The 22,306-nt window shown below is 43.5% G+C and overlaps 1 pseudogene; it reads left to right on the forward strand.

Moving 5' to 3' along the window:
- The first annotated feature begins 4,721 nt into the window (after positions 1-4,721).
- LOC124790347 lies at positions 4,722-4,839 on the forward strand (annotated as a pseudogene).
- Positions 4,840-22,306: the final 17,467 nt, after the last annotated feature.

Here is a 22,306-nt window from a genome sequence, read left to right on the forward strand (position 1 = left end):
TAGCCACCTTTACGTTCTCGCTGTGAGCTTAGAACTGAAAAGAGCGACATGATGCGATCGACGGGCGTACTAGACACAGTGCCCAACGCATCTGTGCAAATCTTCATTAGATTTTCACTGTATTTTCCATTTCGCGACCGATCGTTCCTTACTTTCCGAATAACCCTCGTAAATGGCATTTGAAATAGAAGATTTTGGTGTTGGCAGTTAGGATCAGTGTGTTTCCTGGTATTACACCGATAACGTTATTAATAATTTATTCATTGGATCACAATTCTTCGGATACAAATAGTTAAGCATAGAATCTACTAATCTGTTTCTTTAATTATTCGGAAAAATATCAGATTTGACGCATAGGCAGTTTGATATTTCCACTCTTCAAATAGTCACTTTTATCTTCACAGGATGTGAACTTGAAATTCAATTTGGCTGCAAGTCATTCATCATTGGCAGAAAAAATTGGGTACTGCTGTAGCGAGATCTGTACTTTTCCCCAGTCTGTACATAAGTGCACAAGTAGAAAAAGAGCCAAGATGCCTCCCAGAATATTTTCAAGAAGTAATGTGCATTGATTCAGGCGACCGACTCGGCTACGTAAAGCCCCCGTCGCGAGATGCAGCCGCTGCGAACAGTAGCGAGTTACGGCGCTACGTCAGCGAGGTCCACCGCGCGCCTGGGCTCGAGCCAAAGTAGGCCTCCCGCAGTACACCAGCAACTCACCGGGCCGCGTTGTGGCAGCGGTTACGCCGACGCCGACCCCAGCGGCGCCCGTCCAAGCAGGCTGGCTGGCTCTTCGCGCCGCAGGGGGCGCCAGGCTGCCGGCGTTTCTCCGCCCGAAGCAAATGAATTGCAGATTACGTCTCTTAGCCGCAATCTCGGCGCCCAGAATGGGCTTTAATACTGCATCAGCGCTCACACCGCGCGCTGTTCTCGCCGCCTTTTACTGCAGACAAGGGCTGCCCTCCCTCATCCACAACGAGCGGTGCGATGCAATCCTCTCGTCTTAGCTTTAAATATAAAGCTTTGCGATAATCTTCACACTGCCATTGCTGCTAAATTTAAATCACAGCCCTCCCTAAACACAAATCTAAATAAAGTTGCGATCATTTAACAACGTTTTGTTCCACCTACGAGAAACGTTATACACATCGTTATAACAGGCACACGCTACATGTAAATGTGATAAGATGATGTCGTTATGTTTGTTTAGGCACCAAACAGCGGATTTCTTAGCTCCTCTACTATAATATCACGGAAGAAACATGTACAAAATCGATGAAACAGTAAAATACGTCTGTGACATTTCGTATTAAAACAATCGTCTGTAACTTACATTTGCCACTCTCTCTCGTTTCTCTCTTCTTCTTCTTCTTCTTCTTCTCTCTCTCTCGCACCCTCTGTTTCTGTATCTGACGTAGACTATACATATTGCCTTAGGGAAACACAGTGACCGTCTTGTAATTTTCTTCTAAATTTTGTATTTCAACCTCATTTCACGCTGGTGGTATCATTACCGGTTTGGACTTAATTCCTAGTCGTTACCAGAAGAGTTGTTGGAAATGAAAGAAAAAGGGAATAGTAAAACATTAGGAAATTAAATTTCAATCCAAACCAACTCCTGTAAACATTTATACCATCTCACTGTTTGGAACGTCTGTCTGCTACGTAACAGTATAAAGTCCATAAATCTCGTCTTACGAAATTTATATTATTAAATAATGAAATGAAACATTCAGAAACAACAATCAAAGAACAGCTGACGAATTACTTCGTAACGTGCTAAAATAGGCTCAACGCGCGAGGTAGCCGCGCGGTCTCAGGCGCCTTGTCACGGTCCGTGCGGTTCTCCCCGTCGGAGGTTCTAGTCCTCCCTCGGGCATGGGTGTGTGCGTGTGTTGTCCATAGTATAAGTTAGTCTAAGATAGATTAAATAGTGTGTAGGCTTAGGGACCGATGACCTCAGCAGTTTGGTCCTATAAGACCTTACCCAAATTTCCAAAAAATAGGTACGGTTATATACAGGATGTCCCACATAACTCTCGTACCTAATGTAAGTAAGACGTATAGCCCTTTTATTTTGTGAACAGTTACAAAGATCAAAACGCGGTTTCCAGCAAATGTTAGAGCATATTTTGTTTGACTGATGTTTTTAGCGCTATTAGTCTTGAAATTGAAACGTGTCGTAAAAATTGGAGAAATGTCCTAGAGTTGGAGAACAGAGTGGTCAGAATCGGCATTAGCAGTGCAAACACCGCCAAGCAGAGCAGAGCTTTCGGGCTACGCTGTGTCAGAGTGTCAGCACATTTGCCTGTTTACTTGTCTGCACAGCAAGCCGCTCATTTCTGCTTCAACATTCGTTGCGTGTAGACACGTACACCAAAGAGGAGAAGTTGATTATACTACTTTAATATGGTAACTCGAAATACATGCCATAGAAGCAGTACAGTGGTATAAGGCTACCTATCCGGATCGGCAATGTCCGACGAGCTACGCAAGTGCACGAATTACTAAGACACTAGAGCGGACAGGCTGCTTGAACGTCAAAAAGAGGACAAGAATGAAGACTGAAACTGACAGAGAACACTAAGAAGCTGTTCTGACTACGACGCCAATGACTCCACACACTGAGACGAGGGATATTGCCAAGGAATGTCGAATCAGCCAGACGAGTGTCATTCGCATCCTGCACCGACAGAATCTCCATCCCTATCGTCTGTCACTACATCAGGCACCGACAACCGTGAACTCGATTGTCGTACAGAATTTTGTCGGTTCGCCCTCCTGCAACTGTGAGACGATCCTACGTTTTTCCAACAAGTGCTCTTTACCGATGAAACAACGTTTAATAACTACGACAATGTAAATTTGCATAACATGCACTACTGGGCAGCCGAAAATCCACGCTGGCTTCGTCAGGTGTAACATCAAGGGCCGTGGAGCGCAAAAAGGTATTGCGCTGCATCGTAGGAAATTCCATATTGGGACCTCACTTCGTGTAAGGCGTTCTCAATGGACGTTCGTACGCGCACTTTCTGACGAACGTTCTGCCGGTTCTCCTAGAAGAGGCACCACTGCATATTCGATAGTCTTGCGGCTGCAATACGACAGTTGTCTAGCTCACTCATCCCGTGTTGCAACGCAGATACTGAATGAGAACTTTCATGGATGTTGTACAGGACGAACTTCTGTTGTCAAATGGCTTGCGATGTCCCCTGATTCGACTCCTTTTGATTTCTTTCTTTGGGGAGCACCCTAAGATGCAGTCTATAACGAATCCCAAATTACGCCAGACAATACAGGGCTATTACAAATGATTGAAGCGATTTCATAAATTCACTGTAGCTCCATTCATTGACATATGGGCACGACACACTACAGATACGTAGAAAAACTCATAAAGTTTTGTTCGGCTGAAGCCGCACTTCAGGTTTCTGCCGCCAGAGCGCTCGAGAGTGCAGTGAGACAAAATGGCGACAGGAGCCGAGAAAGCGTATGTCACATTGAAATGCACTCACATCAGTCAGTCATAACAGTGCAACGACACTTCAGGACGAAGTTCAACAAAGATCCACCAACTGCTAACTCCATTCGGCGATGGTAAGCGCAGTTTAAAGCTTCTGGATGCCTCTGTAAGGGGAAATCAACGGGTCGGCCTGCAGTGAGCGAAGAAACGGTTGAACGCGTGCGGGCAAGTTTCACGCGCAGCCCGCGGAAGTCGACGAATAAAGCAAGCAGGGACTTAACCCCATGCGATTTCTTTCTGTGGGGTTATGTGGAAGATTCAGTGTTTAAACCTCCTCTACCAAGAAACGTGCCAGAACTGCGAGCTCGCATCAACGATGCTTTTGAACTCATTAATGGGGACATGCTGCGCTGAGTGTGGGAGGAACTTGATTATCGGCTTGATGTCTGCCGAATCACTAAAGGGGCACATATCGAACATTTGTGAATGCCTAAAAAAACTTTTTGAGTTTTTATATGTGTGTGCAAAGCATTGTGAAAATATCTCAAATAATAAAGTTATTGTGGAGCTGTGAAATCGCTTCAATCATTTGTAATAACCCTGTATATGTCGTCAAATCGCCAGTGCATGCTCTATCGTATCATCCACTGTGATTACTTTTGTTGATTGTTCACCGGACGGTGTCGCCAAGCGGTTCTAGGCGCTTCAGTCTGGAACCGCGCGACCGCTATGGTCGCAGATCCGAATCCTGCCTCGGGCATGGATGTGTGTGATGTCCTTAGGTTAGTTAGGTTTAAATAGTTCTAAGCTCTAGGGGACTGATGACCTCAGAAGTTAAGTCCCATAGTGCTCAGAGGCATTTGAACCATTTTTTGTTGATCGTTCTTTCGAACGGCGATTGAAAATGCCCTTTTCAATCGATGCTCAACAGTTTGAACAGATGCCTAAATAGAGGATAAAGTTATTTTTTTGGAAGACAGAATTTATGTTATGTGATTGTTAGTAAATTGTTTATATTATTTACGTGTATACGAAATTGCATTGTAATGTCAAATAATTAGACAGCGTGTATTGCACGTAGTTGGTAACACTGTCATTAGACACTTACGTTCAACATGAAACGAAGTTTCGTTTGCAAGAATATTTATTTTGTGGTCACCAAAGTATTTTTAATAAAATGTTCAGTTCAACGAATGTCTTACGTATGACATAATTTAAAGCAGTGTATGATATAATTGAAAGCAGTGTAGGTAGAGACTCCAACTGCCTTGCCGCAGTGGTAACACCGATTCCCGTCAGATCATTGAAGTTAAGCGCTGTCGGGCTGGGCTAGCACTTGGATGGGTGACCATCCAGTCTGCCAAGCGCTGTTGGCAAGCGGGGTGCACTCAGCCCTTGTGAGGCAAACTGAGGAGCTACTTGATTGAGAAGGAGTGGCTCCGGTCTCGGAAACTGACATACGGCAGAGAGAGCGGTGTGCTGAGCACATGTCCCTCTATATCCCCACCCAGTGCGCCTATGGACTGAGGATGATATGGTGGCCTGTCACTACCGTTGGGCCTTCATGACCTGTTCAGGAGAAGTTAAGTTTTAGTTTTTATGTAGAGACAGTCGTGCAACAGCATGTATTTTACCTCTAAGAAGCACACAGCCACGTACAGAAAAATATAGGTCAAATCTTCCTTCTAATATTTAGATATTTAATACAGTAGTTGCTTTTTACTGCGCATAAGACCTCTTTATTTTTGGAGAATAAGCAGTTGATTTCTCTGTTTCAGTTAACGTTACGCTGGGAGAAAACACAAATGTGAAACAGTTTTTCTAAGCCCTTTGTGATACGCTAGAGTCTAGCCTATGTCGTATTTCTATACACAACATTCGTAGGTGAATCTGCATCTAGGTCGTAAGTCGCTTCAAGGGGAAATAAAGCTCTACTTCCGTAGCTCAGGCCAACCTAACGTATACAACTATGCAGTATGGTTCGAGAAGCCTGCTTGGCAGTGATTTCATCGCAAATGCCGTTTCCGGCCATCGTGCTCTCACATTCTAGGACATGGCTCGAATTTTTCCTGACGACAGGTTCCGACGTCCACATTAACAAATGCCTTATCACTGTAATTCACTTCAGAAGAGCTATCGAATGCAGGTATAAAATGTATACGGTTCCACGCTGCTTGCTTCAATACCTCCGTTAATACCAGCTCTAAAAACATTAACCAAACAAGAAAGATACGTGCACTTCGACGCTCTAACATTTGCTGAAAACCGCGTTTCGATATGTGAAACCGTTCACGAAATGAAAGTCGTGTTACGTCCTATGTGACTCACTGTGTATTTCCAAAATGAAACAAAATGTGAAAAATGCAACTAGCCAAGGATGCACCTGTTCGTGTGTCAGGGGTTCACACAATAGTCAGCAACGCAGAGCCCATACAAGTAAACAAATATCACTTTCAACCAAAGCTACGTTTATTTATATGGCACATGCATGTTTTCAGAATCGAAATGAAAACTAGAGGTAGAATTAGTGATACCAGACTTCGTCCCACAGTTATAAACCTCCTCATACCTTCAGAAATGCTTAGACTTTGAATATGGCAACGGCTCCATTTCTGCCGTATTCACACAGTATAGTCTATCTGAACAGAGTAGGCAGAACGTGCGTAGTAATATGGTCTGTTTACAGCAGGTTTCAGGACAGTGCACACACCCTTGCTCTGCGCATTACGGCAGAAACTGTGGCACAGTTGCCACCCATTAAAGTGGAAGTATTTCAGAATTTATGAGGTTTATAACAGTGAAACCAAACCTGCCATCAGAATTTGTACTTCTGGTTTCAATTCCGGTAGAAAAACATACTTATGTCATTTCAATAACCGTAACTGTGTGTTGAAAGAGATGTTTACTTTTATGGACCGCTCATTCCTATCCATTGTATCAGTCCCATGACACAGGTGCATCCAAGGCCAATTGCAGTTTTTCACATTTTATTTCATTTCAAAAATATTTATCTCGCGGAAGTTGGTGGGACACCACCTTGCAGAAGTTAATTTAACTTGTAATTTATTTTCTTAGTGTTTTACTTTTCCCTTTTTCTCTCGATTTCGATAAATCATCTGAAGATGACTTGGTGAGAAGTAGAAACGGTAACGAAACCATTTGTATCACCTAAACCTTGTAGCACTTCGCTTCGAGCACAAATGAGACAGATTGCAGCTGCAATCCACTCTATGAAAATAGATAGAGAAAATATACAGATAGACAGCTGTGCAAAAGATAAGAACTGAAGTAACAGTCGCATAATATGTCACTGCCAAATAACATAGCTCGATGAGACTTGATCTTACATAGAAAGAACTACTAGGTGTTGTCCAGAAGGTAACTGACGAAATACGCAACGAGACGTACGAAACGACATATTATTCAAAGAAACTGAAGTCAGCTCCCTGGACGTTCGAAAAACGGGACATGATTCCTAATAGGATGTGTGAACACCACCGGCAGCAACGCATGCTCTGCGACGTGCTCCCATACTAGCCACAAGTTTGGTTTGGGATTCTTGTGATAGGACGTTGCATTCTTCCGGTGAACACCACCGGCAGCAACGCATGCTCTGCGACGTGCTCCCATACTAGCCACAAGTTTGGTTTGGGATTCTTGTGATAGGACGTTGCATTCTTCCACCAGCGTGCGTCACAGCTGATAGACGGTCTATGGCGCACGTGAGCGTGCTGCGATACGTCTTCCTACCGTGTTTCAAACATGCTCAATGGGTTTTAAGTCGGAGAAACGGACAGACCTGTACATTTGCCGATTGTTGCAACACCTCCTCCACCTGCGTTGTTCGATGCAGTCTGCATTGTTATCCATAAAAATGAAGTCAAGGGCGACTGTATCCGTGAAAAGACGCACATGGGAAAGGAGTACAGTGTCACAATAACGCTGACGGGACAGTGTACTGTGTTAAAGGGTTTGGAGGTCAGTACGTTCATGTAACATTATGCTTCCCTGCAGCAAAACACTTGGACCACCAAAACTATCATGTTTCACAATGTTTTGCGTGCATTACGCGTTCTCACCATTTGAGGGTACGTCTAGAATCACTAGTTGTAACGAACCTCCTCTCATCCGAGTAGAGCTCGCAGGCCCGCTCCTCATGGGTCCAGTACCTGTGCCCCTGATATCATCGCAGACGGTGCTTCCAATGTGGGGGTGTCAACGAAACACAATGTGCTGCTCGTCAGGCGAAGAGACTATCCCCATGAAATCTCCATACCATAGTGAAGAATGAGACTGCGTGCCTCGCAGCCCTGCAAAATGTGGTTGTAACTGCATACGCTATTTGACGTGCGTCGCTTCTTGCCTGCTGCACAACGTAGCGGTGATCTGCTGCAGCAGTTGACCGTGGTCGACCACCTCCTCTCCTTCGGGAAGCAGTGTCTGTGGTTCTGAATGCTCCCCATGCACGTAAAATAATGCTGTGAGTTATGCTGAACTCCTGGGCTACACTCGTCACTCTTTTCCTTTTCCCAGTTTCCCGGTGATTCTTCCTGGTATTCTCTCCGGATCATGTTGTAATGAAGAACACCACTAGATTGCACCGTAACTTCTCGCTAATTGAAACACACTGCCTTTTCCTGTTCCTTCAACTGACTCGTGTTCTGAGGCCAGCCCCATTTGATGCTACACGCACACTGACCTCACGCCAGTGACGTCCGGCTGTGTACAACTGACAGAAGAGGTCGGACTAAATTCCTCCGCACTTTCATTCATTTCCACCGACTAGTTCATGTGTTATGTTATTTTATCTACCTCGTCCTTAATTTTTTGCAGAACAGTGTAGTATGGTATTGTCAATTGGAGGAATGAATAGGTGGTATATAACAAATACATTCAGGGAAAATAATTAAAAAGGGTTTATCGGTGAAGTATCAATAGACCAATTAAACGCAATAGCTGTAAATTGACAGCTAGTCACCTCATTAAACTATCCTTCACTTCTACTTTCGTCCCATTACAAACAAAGGCCAGCAAAAACATTACGACCATTGTCCATGATGAGATTGAATGCCTCCTGAGCCGGCCGGAGTGGCCATGCGGTTCTAGGCGCTACAGTCTGGAACCGAGCGACCGCTACGGTCGCAGGTTCGAATCCTGCCTCGGGCATGGATGTGTGTGATGTCCACAAGTTAGTTAGGTTTAATTAGTTCTAAGTTCTAGGTGACTGATGACCTAAGAAGTTAAGTCGCATGGTGCTCAGAGCCATTTGAAAGATCTAGCCAATGCCTCCTGGTGGTTTTGCAGACATATAAAACGTTAAGAAAAGGGTGCAACAAGAGTAGAGACGAAATGTTGGCGACCATACGGGCCGTAAATGAGGAAATCCACTCACATAAGCGAATGTGACAAGTGTCTGTGACCCAGTACTTTAAAAGGAACGTATCAGGAATGGCGAAGCTAGTCAATTGTTTGCATGCTGCCATGGTGTGAAGCTATAGAAATTGGTTGGACAGTGACTCTGCAGTTATGTGACAACACGTTGGACATCCTTACTTCATCACAGAAAGGAGGCGACGTGTCACAAACCTGATGACAGACTGTTGCGGCCACACGTGTGATTGGTGCGCTCAGCTTCGTGTGTGAAACTAAGGATAAACTTCTAAATTAATACGTGAATCGCATTGGTGAAACAGTGGGTGTACATTGTACCATATTTGTACATTTCGAGATCTAACTGTAATGTGAATAAATCTTGAACTGTGTAGTATTAATCATTGAGCTGGAACTGTTTCGAGAGTCCCACGTAGTAGGACACAGTGTAAACGAATACACTCCTTAAAGACGCCTGTGCTGCGTATTTCAAATTGTGCACACTCTGGAAGTGTAACCCTACGTCATCAAGCTCCTTAAGTCAGCTGCGACAGTCCAGGAGTCATATCGTTACCTGCAGCAGATGTATGACGCATCTGGAGACGTTATTTTCAGCGCAGAATCGCCAAACTCCAGCATAGCCAATCATGGTCGCTATACTACCTCGGAATCCTGCAACGAGATGATGTGCATCCCAAGTGGAGATTTTTTTTTTGTATACTCTGCTAAATACGCTCAGCCTCTCAATTGTAAAAGTGATGTAGCATGTGTTTTCGCTTTAAAATATGTTGTTCCAATCGCATTATTGTAAACTGGCGGTCTACGACAACTTTGTCGCTACAACAGTAGCAACATACAAATGTATTTGCTCCATAACCCTCCCTACAACTTTTCTGATCATATGTAATAGAATACGCGAGATGTACACACATTTATTCAGTGAATAATTATGTTTTGCTGTTTCTGAAATCTCATCCAATAAATAAATATTTTTCTCAAGGGAACGGATTTAAAGATCACCATAATACGGCGTGGATGAGAACCTATCATAAATGAACATTTCTTTCCCAGAGCCGCTGCCCGCACGGGATTATAAATTGACAGCTGATGCTCATGTATCTGAGATTGGTTTCTTTATAATACTACTCGAGTACCATGGGTTCGGGGCGTCAGAGTATTTCCAGTAGTTGAATGCCTTTCTGGGTTCATACGTACTCATTATTCAACAACAGCGTTAATATTTACTTGTGGGAAATGTACACTCATGCTCATAAATTAAGGATAGTTGCAGAATGTGGTGCCACGCAACGTGGCACTACACAAAACTGGTGCTAATATCATAGGCACATAGGGTACACACATGTCACAGATCTGTAAGTCCACGGTATTGGTGATATGTTGAGAAAACCGTCCCGAAGGAAAAACATGTGCTACAAAGCGCCACTGTTTCCTGCGCATGAACACCAACATCAATATGGGATATGATCACCATGCTAACACCGTGCTCACACAAAAGGTTGGCATACTCTGGATTAGGTGGTCGAGCAGCTGCTGGGCTGTAGCCTCCCATTCTTGCACCAGTGGCTGTCGGAGCTCCTGAAGTGTCGTAGGGGTTTGAAGACGTGCAGCGATACGTTGACCGAGAGCATCCCAGATGTCCTCGATGGGGTTTAGGTCTGGAGAACAGACAGGCCACTCCATTCGCCTGATATCTTCTGCTTCAAGGTACTCCTCCGCGATGGCAGCTCGGTGGGGCCGTATGTTATCATCCACCAGGAGGAAGGTGGGTCCCAGTGCACCCCTGAAAAGGCGGACATGCTGGTGCAAAATGACGTCCCGATACACCTTTCAAGGACATTAAGGGGTTGGTATCTGGTTCCTGGTTCAGACGAAAACCCGGCGAGAATCACTGTTAAGACTATACCCGGACTGGTCTGTGAACGTAACCTGGGACCACTGTTCCAATGACCATGTATTGTGTTCTTGACACCAGGCTTTACGGGTTCTCCGGTGACCAGCGGTCAGTGGAATGCAACTTGCAGGTCTCCAGGCGAATAAACCAGTCTGTTCAGTCATCTGTAGACCGTGTGTCTGGAGACAACTGTTCCAGTGGCTGCGGTAAGGTCCCGAGCAAGGCTACCTGCATTACTCCGTGTCCGTCTGCGCGCACTGATGGCGAGACATCGATCTTCTTGTGGTGTGTTACGCTGTGGACGTCACATACTGTAGCGCCTAGACACGTTTCCCATCTGATGTAATCGTTGCCATAATCAAGAGATAACGCTTTGTGGCTCGCGGAGGGCACGTGCTACGACCGCCTGTGTTTGATCAGCCTCCAGTCGCCCTAGTATTCCACCCCTCATAACGTCATTAATATGTATTCTTTGAGCCATTTTCAACACACAGTCACCATTAGGACGTCTGAAAACGTCCGCACACTTACTCGCTACGCTTTACTCTGGCATGCACCAGTGCACTTCTGCGTGTGTGGACTGCTGCCAGCGCCACCGTGCGACGACTGCAGGTCAAATGGACCGCATGGTCATACCCCGAGGTGATTTAAACCCGTAAACAGCCCACCATAGCGTTGTTTCACCATGTATCAGCATTATCCTTAATGTATGGGTATGAGTGCATTTAATGTCTGAGAATAACGTTTCTCTGATTTTCCTGATACTGATTTTTGAAATCGAAGGAAAGGTACATGACAAGTGTAAGCATGGAGCTCTATTGATTTAGCGCTGGACAGCCAATTTAATTTGAATCTCGTGGCTCAGACTCTCATACGTGGAATTAATCATTGTTGACTAATACGCGTAAGTTCTGTGAGTGTAATATAACTAGATTAGGTCATCACTTGATTGTACAGTCATTACCCCAGTCAAAATTAGGTCGACCAGTCTCGTCCCCTCACTAGAAATTCAGTCACCGACAATAAACTGGAGATTTGTCTCAGTACAATGTACGTTGTACTCAGACTAATTCTCAACTGGAAGTCGTTGACTGAATGGCCAGTGTGCCTCTTTCACGTATTTCCTTTTGTTCACTGTCAATTCCAGCAAGTGGACGAGTAACGTTACATCCGGTATCCGTACTTTGTGCTAGTACAGAAGAGTCAAATTCAGTTTTATGTTAACGTTTTTCATAACGTCACGTTTACGTTAATGTAGACTGTGTTACGTTTTTGAACATCTCTTGAGGAGAGAAAGTGGATTAACGAATAACGAATAAAAAGATATACTTCTGTACATATCTTTGTAAGGAACAAAACTACGAGAGAGACACTCATACTGATTAATACCCCTTTGGTAGATGAACATTCCCCTAATCCATTTTTATTTCGTTTCTGCACAAAACTTTATTTGGGATAGTCAGTGTAAACAATCATATCGCCTCACCTTGCCGATGTAGGACAAGGCAAGGACACCACAGACAAGTACATGGCACAATAGCAAATAATAGCACCACAAGAATTGCTTAACCATCTATGGAAGAGTTCGACAAATTTGTAACGCTTACAACACATTGCTCCATCTGCATAGTGAGAAACATTTTCTCGCGGCTGCCGTGCGCAGCGGATTCGTAACGCTTCAGACTAGAAGTATAGGAAGTTACACTCCACTGTTGGAATTTCTTCGCCTGTTTCAAAATTTGAGTCTTTGGCGTTCTGTGTAGCATGGACGCATTTATTTCAGCTGTTGATATTTATTATTATTAATCTTGAAAAGTAAGGTATCAACTTTAAACGAAACTTACATGATGGAGCTAATTTTGGGGGTAAATATGGATACGAAATTATTATTTTAGACATTAATCCAAGAATTAGTGAGCTTGCTTTTCAAACATTACGAATTTGTCAAATTAGCAATTCTCAAGCAAATCGCTATCCAGTGTTTAGGAACATTCACAGTATGATAGCTCCTTTGAAACTCTATCGGGGCAAAGTCTCGGTCACACTGCAGAGAACTATGACCTAATACCAAGAACTTTTGATTGACAGTCATAAGATATTCCAGAGTTATTAAGTATTACCAAAGTGAAAATATGCACCAATTATTGTTGTTCCCTATTGATCTGTTAGACCTAATAACTGAAGTCTTTTCTTCTCCCTGAGCAAGGGAGAGGCGATGTACTTCAATGTACACTAAGAAATTTTGGTTGATCCTCGCCTGCCCAAAGTTTCATGCCAAAAGCACATTGTTGCATTTATATTTCCAGTGTTATGTATGGCTTTATTATACACTCCTGGAAATTGAAATAAGAACACCGTGAATTCATTGTCCCAGGAAGGGGAAACTTTATTGACACATTCCTGGGGTCAGATACATCACATGATCACACTGACAGAACCACAGGCACATAGACACAGGCAACAGAGCATGCACAATGTCGGCACTAGTACAGTGTATATCCACCTTTCGCAGCAATGCAGGCTGCTATTCTCCCATGGAGACGATCGTAGAGATGCTGGATGTAGTCCTGTGGAACGGCTTGCCATGCCATTTCCACCTGGCGCCTCAGTTGGACCAGCGTTCGTGCTGGACGTGCAGACCGCGTGAGACGACGCTTCATCCAGTCCCAAACATGCTCAATGGGGGACAGATCCGGAGATCTTGCTGGCCAGGGTAGTTGACTTACACCTTCTAGAGCACGTTGGGTGGCACGGGATACATGCGGATGTGCATTGTCCTGTTGGAACAGCAAGTTCCCTTGCCGGTCTAGGAATGGTAGAACGATGGGTTCGATGACGGTTTGTATGTACCGTGCACTATTCAGTGTCCCCTCGACGATCACCAGTGGTGTACGGCCAGTGTAGGAGATCGTTCCCCACACCATGATGCCGGGTGTTGGCCCTGTGTGCCTCGGTCGTATGCAGTCCTGATTGTGGCGCTCACCTGCACGGCGCCAAACACGCATACGACCATCATTGGCACCAAGGCAGAAGCGACTCTCATCGCTGAAGACGACACGTCTCCATTCGTCCCTCCATTCACGCCTGTCGCGACACCACTGGAGGCGGGCTGCACGATGTTGGGGCGTGAGCGGAAGACGGCCTAACGGTGTGCGGGACCGTAGCCCAGCTTCATGGAGACGGTTGCGAATGGTCCTCGCCGATACCCCGGGAGCAACAGTGTCCCTAATTTGCTGGGAAGTGGCGGTGCGGTCCCCTACGGCACTGCGTAGGATCCTACGGTCTTGGCGTGCATCCGTGCGTCGCTGCGGTCCGGTCCCAGGTCGACGGGCACGTGCACCTTCTGCCGACCACTGGCGACAACATCGATGTACTGTGGAGACCTCACGCCCCACGTGTTGAGCAATTCGGCGGTACGTCCACCCGGCCTCCCGCATGCCCACTATACGCCCTCGCTCAAAGTCCGTCAACTGCACATACGGTTCACGTCCACGCTGTCGCGGCATGCTACCAGTGTTATAGACTGCGATGGAGCTCCGTATGCCACGGCAAACTGGCTGACACTGACGGCGGCGGTGCACAAATGCTGCGCAGCTAGCGCCATTCGACGGCAAACACCGCGGTTCCTGGTGTGTCCGCTGTGCCGTGCGTGTGATCATTGCTTGTACAGCCCTCTCGCAGTGTCCGGAGCAAGTATGGTGGGTCTGACACACCGGTGTCAATGTGTTCTTTTTTCCATTTCCAGGAGTGTAGTATGAATATTGCCGTTGATAGAATGTTGAGGAATAGGACAGTACAGGACAGAAAATACTCTTGCTGTAAATCAATCTAAAGTACAATGTATTTAGAACATTTTTGTCTTTATTTTCATCTTCTGTCATTGCTTCATAAGCTGCTTCAGCTTTTGAATGATGTAATCTACTTTGAACTTCAGTAGCTTGTCTCTCTTCATTTGTCTCTGCTAGTATAATACTCAAATACAGCCTGACACAGCATGAGCAGGTATCTGCTCTAGGGAGGCCATATTGCAGATTGAAATCTGAGTGGAAAATCTCTTTATATGTGTCTTCATTGTATTTATATTCAGGATGTTGTTCTCTAAACATAACAAACATATTTTTGAATATAGATCAGTGGACAAGCAAGTCTTTTCGCATTTGTGGCAGCTATAACGACTTTCCTGTTTTGGCAATTATCGTATATGATTTCGCAGAGCTTCCCTTACATGATCAAGTCTATCATAAGGTCGACATTTATGTTTCCCTCTCTTGTCACAGAACGTCTCTGAATTTTTTATTTTCTCTTGCACTTACTGTATTCTACGAGGACTTATGACAAACATAACATCTGTTTTGAAACCCGGTGTCACCTGACGGTACTGTTCATAAATAAGAGAAACTCCGATGTCTACGAAAACATCTTCTTCGATCGCTCTTGTCTTACTGTGTTCAAGGTTTACACAATTTTGCTCTAACAATGCTGACTGCTGATCGTAATTCGAAGTATAAAGTCTTTAAACAATGTATGCTTTGTATCCAGTGTAATTTGTTAATATTGACAGGTGCACATGCAGCCGAATGCCTGAAATCACAAAAAAACGATTATCACGTTTTGAAGCAGTATCTGAATAAATATTTGATATTTTCATAAACTCACTGTGACTCATTATTTATTAAGTCGAAGACTATGATTAAAGAATAATGCTGTCTCAATTTGTAAGTCAACAGCTGTCATGTTATTATGCACTATGTTACATAGCCTTTCCGTTGTACAACAATTCATTATGTTGCGATGTGGTTTGCACTGCTTGATGATAATTCACAATAAAGGCAAGACAAAGATTTTCTTCGCTAGCCATAAACTAGGCTACTTATTTATGGTTATGGGATCATAATATTACAATGAAAAATAGCCATGTGAAAAGTTGGGCTACAACCTTTGTTCTACTTATCTCATCTGGTGGAGACTTTGCCTTTATGAACTTCCCACTCTTTGATATATATTGTTTTCCTGCATCCCTGAGTCGTTTACGTTTCACGTCACACCACTCACTTACACGATGTTTACACTTTTAGCCTCTAGTCATGCGTTTTTGAACAGTGACTGTAAAAGCTATACTTGATGAGTCCGCTATGTTACTTACAGATACAACCTCGACCTCGTTCTGTGTAACGCAAACTTATTGCCAATCTGACGTCAACAAAATATTGTGCAGAGCAGTTCCAATATCCCTATCTCGTGCCAAGTACTGTTAACAACCTTTTCCCACGTAAAAGCCAACTTTTATAGAAATGAGCGTTACAACGTTGTTCCAGGCGACTGTTTAGTTATCAGTGAAGAATTCTGCAGTAACAACTTACAAGTATATGTCTCTAGGTTCTAATCAGCAAAAGAACTATCTGTTTAAATATTTTTCATTTTGTGTCTAAATTTTACACATGTTGCAACTCCTCCTTTTTTAAGTTAACTCTACACGAAAGCGATGCAAGTGTGTAATACGTGATATTTAACTTCTCCATCCCTGTGATTAAATGGTGTTCAGAGAGGCACAGAACATCTATCCTTTCAGAGTTCTCCACGTCTTCTACGCATACAAGAAGCTCATATATTAATTTTATTTTTCTGGAAACTGGTAAGCGTGTTATGGTCGTGTACTGTTCTAAAATCTTTCAATACTCTTTAGCTGTAACTTGACTCTAACCTAAAAAAAATGTACTTTTTTATTCCCGTAATGAGAGGGATTTTATCTTGTGTGCTTATGGCCCCCCTTGTACTTTCTGCGAGGTGCTCATCTAATCTTTTCTTCCCCATCCTGTTTAGGTGCAGTCGCAGTGACACGCACAGCTAAGATATTAATCTTTGTTTCAGTCAAAAGCAACTCATTCAGCTCTTTGTTCACAGGGCTAACAGCGGTGTTAACCCAAGGTTGGTCATGTCGCAACAAAACTTTGACAAACTCCACACGACTGTGTAATGTAGTTGGTCCTATTTTCTCCAGGTCACCGTTAATGCTATATTACAAGTTGTTAGTCAGGCTGTTCCGCGTTTCTCCTGGAATAAGCACCTTATCTTTGCCATCAAAACGTCTACACAAGCTCCCTATGTTCTCTGTCAGCTGGCTAAGCATGGCGCTAAGTTTCACAATGTTTGTGACCTGATATTTTACGCCTATCTTTTCTGCACCAACTGGCATATACTTCTCCCCTTGGCGCTCGCTAGTAACCAAGACTCCAGTCCTTCTACGTAACTTTTCGACCTACCTAACTTTAAAGTATTTCCTACGAGACTTTTGCATCCTATGAAGCTAAAGCATTGGTTGGGTCTCTTTCCGTATTTCAGGTAACAAGTCAAACTGACTGATAACCAGAATCTGGTATAGGCCTTCTGAAATTTTCTCCTTTCGCCTATTACTTGTCATATTTGAAACGTCCCCTTAGAAAAATTAATGAATTACTGTGCTGATAAACTTCTACGTTATTTGATTTTCAAACAGCTGAGCAAAACTGAACGTCCTCAGACATTACTCTCTTTACTTATTCTGATCAACACTAAACTGACACACAATATTTTTAGCGCAACGCAATCTGACTTTCAATAATCCCTACAAAAGAATGGCCCTGACTAACAATAACCCACCGAGCGGGGTGGCGCAGTGGTTACACACTGGACTCGCATTCGGAAGGACGACGGTTCAATCCCGCGTCCGGCCATCCTGATTTAGGTTTTCCGTGATTTCCCTAAATCAATCCAGGCAAATGCCGGGATGGTTCCTCTGAAAGGGCACGGCCGACTTCCTTACCCATCCTTTCCTAATCCGATGAGACCGATGACCACGCTGTCTGGTCTCCTTCCCCAAACCAACCAACTAACAATAACCTATACCTTTCACGAATCACTTACCTTACAAAAATCTTCGTTACTCGAACTACTGCGATAGCGCCACTATTGCCAGCTAAATAAAAGATTCTAACTACTGAAGGCACTAACTACTGATAGGCACAGTTAGCAAATGAAAGATTTTGATAGAGAACAAACAATGTATTTACCTTAATAGTGTTAAAATATATATCAATTCATGATATCCAGTCTTACAAATTTACTCTTTCTGGCAGACACACGTCCAGATCACCCGCTCTCAAAACTCCGCCATCTCTCTCCCCACATCCACCACTGCTGGTGGCTCACCTCCAACTGCGCAACGCTATGCGCTGTTAACATCCAGCTGCCCAACACTACAATACAGAATATTTCAACAATGCCAACCATCCACAGACTGCACACAGCACAACCAGTGATTTTGTGGCGTTACCAATATAAAAACCTAAACAGCCTACTTACACATTCTCACAACTCCCATTATCTCTCTCCCCTTTCAATCTATCTATTTCAAAATACGCTTAATTCTGCGTGTGGGGCATAAATCTCTTATTCCTGTTCCACAATTTTTTTAGCTCGACTTCATAATCCACAACTCCATGGAAGAGCCTCATCATATACTTTTTTCATCTTCGCTGCTGCATTCACCCTAGTGAAATACCAAACCATAGTCCTAGCATGTTTTTCCAATACCAGTTAGCCTAGGACAACATTCGTATTTGTCAGTCATGACTTTAGCCTTATAGTGAATCGGAAAGCACTATAACTCACTTAAACTGTAATAATCTGTGAAACGTACCTTTCAGTGCATTATGCACCTTACTTCCAGGCGTCAGGCAGCCGTAAAATAACACGACTGAAGTTCTTTGAATGTAGGCAGTGCCAGATACGAAGTAAATGAAAACCATAGAAACACTTCATTTTATAGCAACACTCGTAAAGCGACACTGTCAGGAAACAATTTACAGCAATGTAATGGATCCAAGAAAACACATAACAGTTGTGAGACCTGAGTTTCTCCTGGCGTATACAACTTTCAAATAACTTCCGGGAATTCAGCCAGGTAACACTTTCAGCGACCGCCGATATTTCGGCGGGAGAACACCCCGCCATTTTCAAGGCAAACTGCAACGGACAGGCGGCGTACATCTTGAAGTTACATTTCGTCAAAATGGTTACACTGATAGACAGATTGAACGTGCGTTGCGCTATCGACCAACTGTACATCAGGTGATTGATGATAATTCTGAGTCAACACCTAAGTCTACTGCCTTCTTGCCTTACGTAGGAAACACGTCCAATAAGATCGGTCGTATTTTACGGAAATACGATGTGAAATGTGTTTTCCGACCTCCATCTAAAATTAGAGCACTTTTGAGTTCCGTTAAGGATGATCTTGGACTGCGTAAGGCGGGTGTATATCGTGTCCCTTGTAGCTGCGGCATGGCATATATTGGTCAAACTATCAGGACCGTGGAGGACAGATGTACTGAGCATAAACGGCACACACGATTACAGCAGCCAAATAGATCTGCTATTGCCGAACATTGCTTGGATACTGGTCACTCCATGTTATATAATAACACCGAGATATTGGCATGCACGTCCAGCTATTGGGACAGTGTGATTCGGGAGGCAGTTGAGATTAAATTAGCGAGCAACCTTGTTAACAGGGATGGAGGTTTCTGTTTAAACTCTGTTTGGAATCCGGCTCTCTCCCTTGTCAAGAAACAGAGGGACAGACTCAGTGCTACCTCACCTGCGAATTCATAGTCTCACTATCGATAGCTCTGACTTTGGCCATCTTTGGTGGCACTAGTGTTCAGTGTGTGTGTGTTATCTTTCCTGCTTGGGTCCGAGAACCGAGGTATTAAATTTGCATGTACGCCGCCTGTCCGTTGCAGTTTGCCTTGAAAATGGCGGGGTGTTCTCCCGCCGAAATATCGGCGGTCGCTGAAAGTGTTACCTGGCTGAATTCCCGGAAGTTATTTGGAACACATAACAGTTATACAGCGAGCAGAAGTTAACACTAGTTTACAAACACACCAGCGATTTTCACTTGACGTAGGTTTTAAATTAGGAACAAACAACATCGAATGAACACTCTAGAAAGCACGATATTTATAACAACACTCTATAACAAGGCACAATCCCAAATTTATGGTGAGCATTACACCGTATTGAATACAACCCGTAACGCTACGCAACTTCTGTTGTTTACTTCCGGGAGCGTCCGGCTGCATACTCCCGCAACCGCTGCCAACTGCCAACTTATCAGTTAATGAAAAACACTTACAACATACAACGGCTCTCAGTAAAAACAAGTTCCAACACGAATTCTTCATCAAATAGGAATGCCCTTACGCAGCGGAATGTTTCGTCTTCAACAAAAACGGAGAAACTGAAGAATCAGAAAACTATCTGATGCTCTCACGAAAAGGAGAATATCGTCTACGGTGAGTTGGTTTGAATGAACCCGAAAAGATTGACAAAAAGGGGAATTTCGACGAAGTATATATCAATTGGTTCAGAGAAGAGAAAGGATTTAACAGAAATTAACGTTAAGCGTTACGAAAACAGAAATTCTAGGCAGACCAATTTTCCGAAAGAAGATTATTTCGCGGGTTTTCAGGAAAAGAACGAGAAGCGCATCACTGTATGGACAGCTGATAGGAGAAAAGAACGCTGAGAAAAAAAGTGAAGAAACACTGGAAAGACCGAAAATCATGGCAGAAAAAAAAATAATGGAGTCAGTTCACGTGGTCCATAGTTGGCCGAAATCGAGGAAGGAAGGATAATAACAGAGACGTAAAACACTAGTTGTTTTATCTCTGTAAGAGCCGCGCGGGGTAGCCGCGCGGTCTTGGGGACCTTGCCACGGTTTGCACGCCTCCCTCCGTCGGAGGTTCGAGTCCTCCCTGGGGCATGGGTGCGTGTGTTGTCCTTAGCGTAAGTTTAAGTAGAGTGTAAGCCTAGGGACCGATGACCTCAGCATTTTGGTCCCATAGGAACTTACTACCAAAAAATTTACCTTTGTAAAGCGTAGCAAGTGCAGTTGAAATTGTTTTGGGTGGGATAAAATTTTATGCACAGATAAGCAACTGAGTAATTATGTTATATACATAATTTCTCGACTGAAACTGGTGCCCTTATACGTTCTTACTATCGTTGCTTTTGAAATGAAAATGGTTTAGTTGATTCTCTGCAGAAAAGAAAGCACTAGTAATTTTACTCAAAGTCAAAGGATAACACGAAAAATTCCATAACATTGTTTCCCAGAAACTTTTCCCCGTGGAAGAGAGGTCAAAACAGGCAAACATGTGTCTCAGCTTATCCATAGATACTCGACCATTTCTGATTAAAAAAAAAAAACGGTCAAAGTTTTCGAGCTAATTTATGTGTCTTCTAGCGAATAAATGTGGCATAGTGGCTAAAGTTGCAGTTTCACGTTTTTGCGCCCCGTGCTCTAATCCCGATTATTACTTTTATTTTTATTTTTGTTTTCCATTTACCTACCGAAGTCCACAGAAAATTATTAGACCAATTATTTCCAGTGTACATTGAAATAAAATTGTCCCTATTCGGATATTAATTATATGCCTGGTAAATGAATTGAAACAAAGGAGAAAGACAATAAATGAAAGGAAAAATTATTTGAAAGTATTTGAAATTGTTATTGGCGAAATTCTTGTAGTGTGTCTCTACTCATAACCAATTGCAAGATGCAAATTTCGGAAAAGCGAGCGAGGGGTTTGCAGCGAAGTTATTGCCAGTGTGTGGAATCTTCAGCAATATTAACGAAGCGTCTTTGGTGAGTGAGATTCATTCGAAGAAATGTCACTGTGGCAAGCCTGCCTTCACACGATGCTGGTGGTGTTCAGAATCTCTATGTGTCGCATATTCTACGATCTGCCTGATGAATAAACATAAGAATAAAATATAAGAATTCAGAATTGACATAAGAATGGAATATAAGACTATGAGAATTTAAAAAGATCGCAACCGCAGAAAATACCATATACATGTATAATTATTTAGCGTAAGGCAATGCACATCATTTTATGCCTCTTACAAATGTTTAAACAAAGATATACACTAAAAACACAATAAAATATGCTAATTCAATAAGTATAAAAAATACAATTGAAAACTAACATCAAGATTGTATATGGTCAATGCAATCAAATACAAACATCAAGGTTATGTACAGAGTCTTTTGCGGCGTCTGTTGCCATCAAAGAATCACTGAACTTGCCACTGTATGCTCTTCTGCCGCACTTTTGGACGATGTGGCTGATGGTCTGTCTGTTGTGTCCGCAGTCGCAGTTCGGAGTTGGTGTTTTTCCCCATTTGTTAACATATCTGCACGTCTTCCGTGCTTTGTGCGTATCCTGTTAAGGGATGACCATATTTCACGCAGCAGTTCATATCTGGGCAGTCTCTCAGTGATGCAGGGGAGGGCTTCACAATGCTCAGGGCACGCCTCTCGCCATTGTTTCCTCCAGGCCTCTGTTGCATTAAAGTTTATACTTTGCAATTCCTTGGCTGTTATCATTGTTGGATGTGTAGACCGAAGTCTGTTTCTTTCCAGGTCAGGCATGCTGCAGTGTATAGGGAACTGGGCGTTGTCGAGTATCTTCCTACATTCCCAGTGCTATTCAGCTGCACGTCCTTTTTTTTGTGTC

Source organism: Schistocerca piceifrons, chromosome 3 (assembly GCF_021461385.2).
Source record: "Schistocerca piceifrons isolate TAMUIC-IGC-003096 chromosome 3, iqSchPice1.1, whole genome shotgun sequence".
NCBI lineage: Eukaryota > Metazoa > Arthropoda > Insecta > Orthoptera > Acrididae > Schistocerca > Schistocerca piceifrons.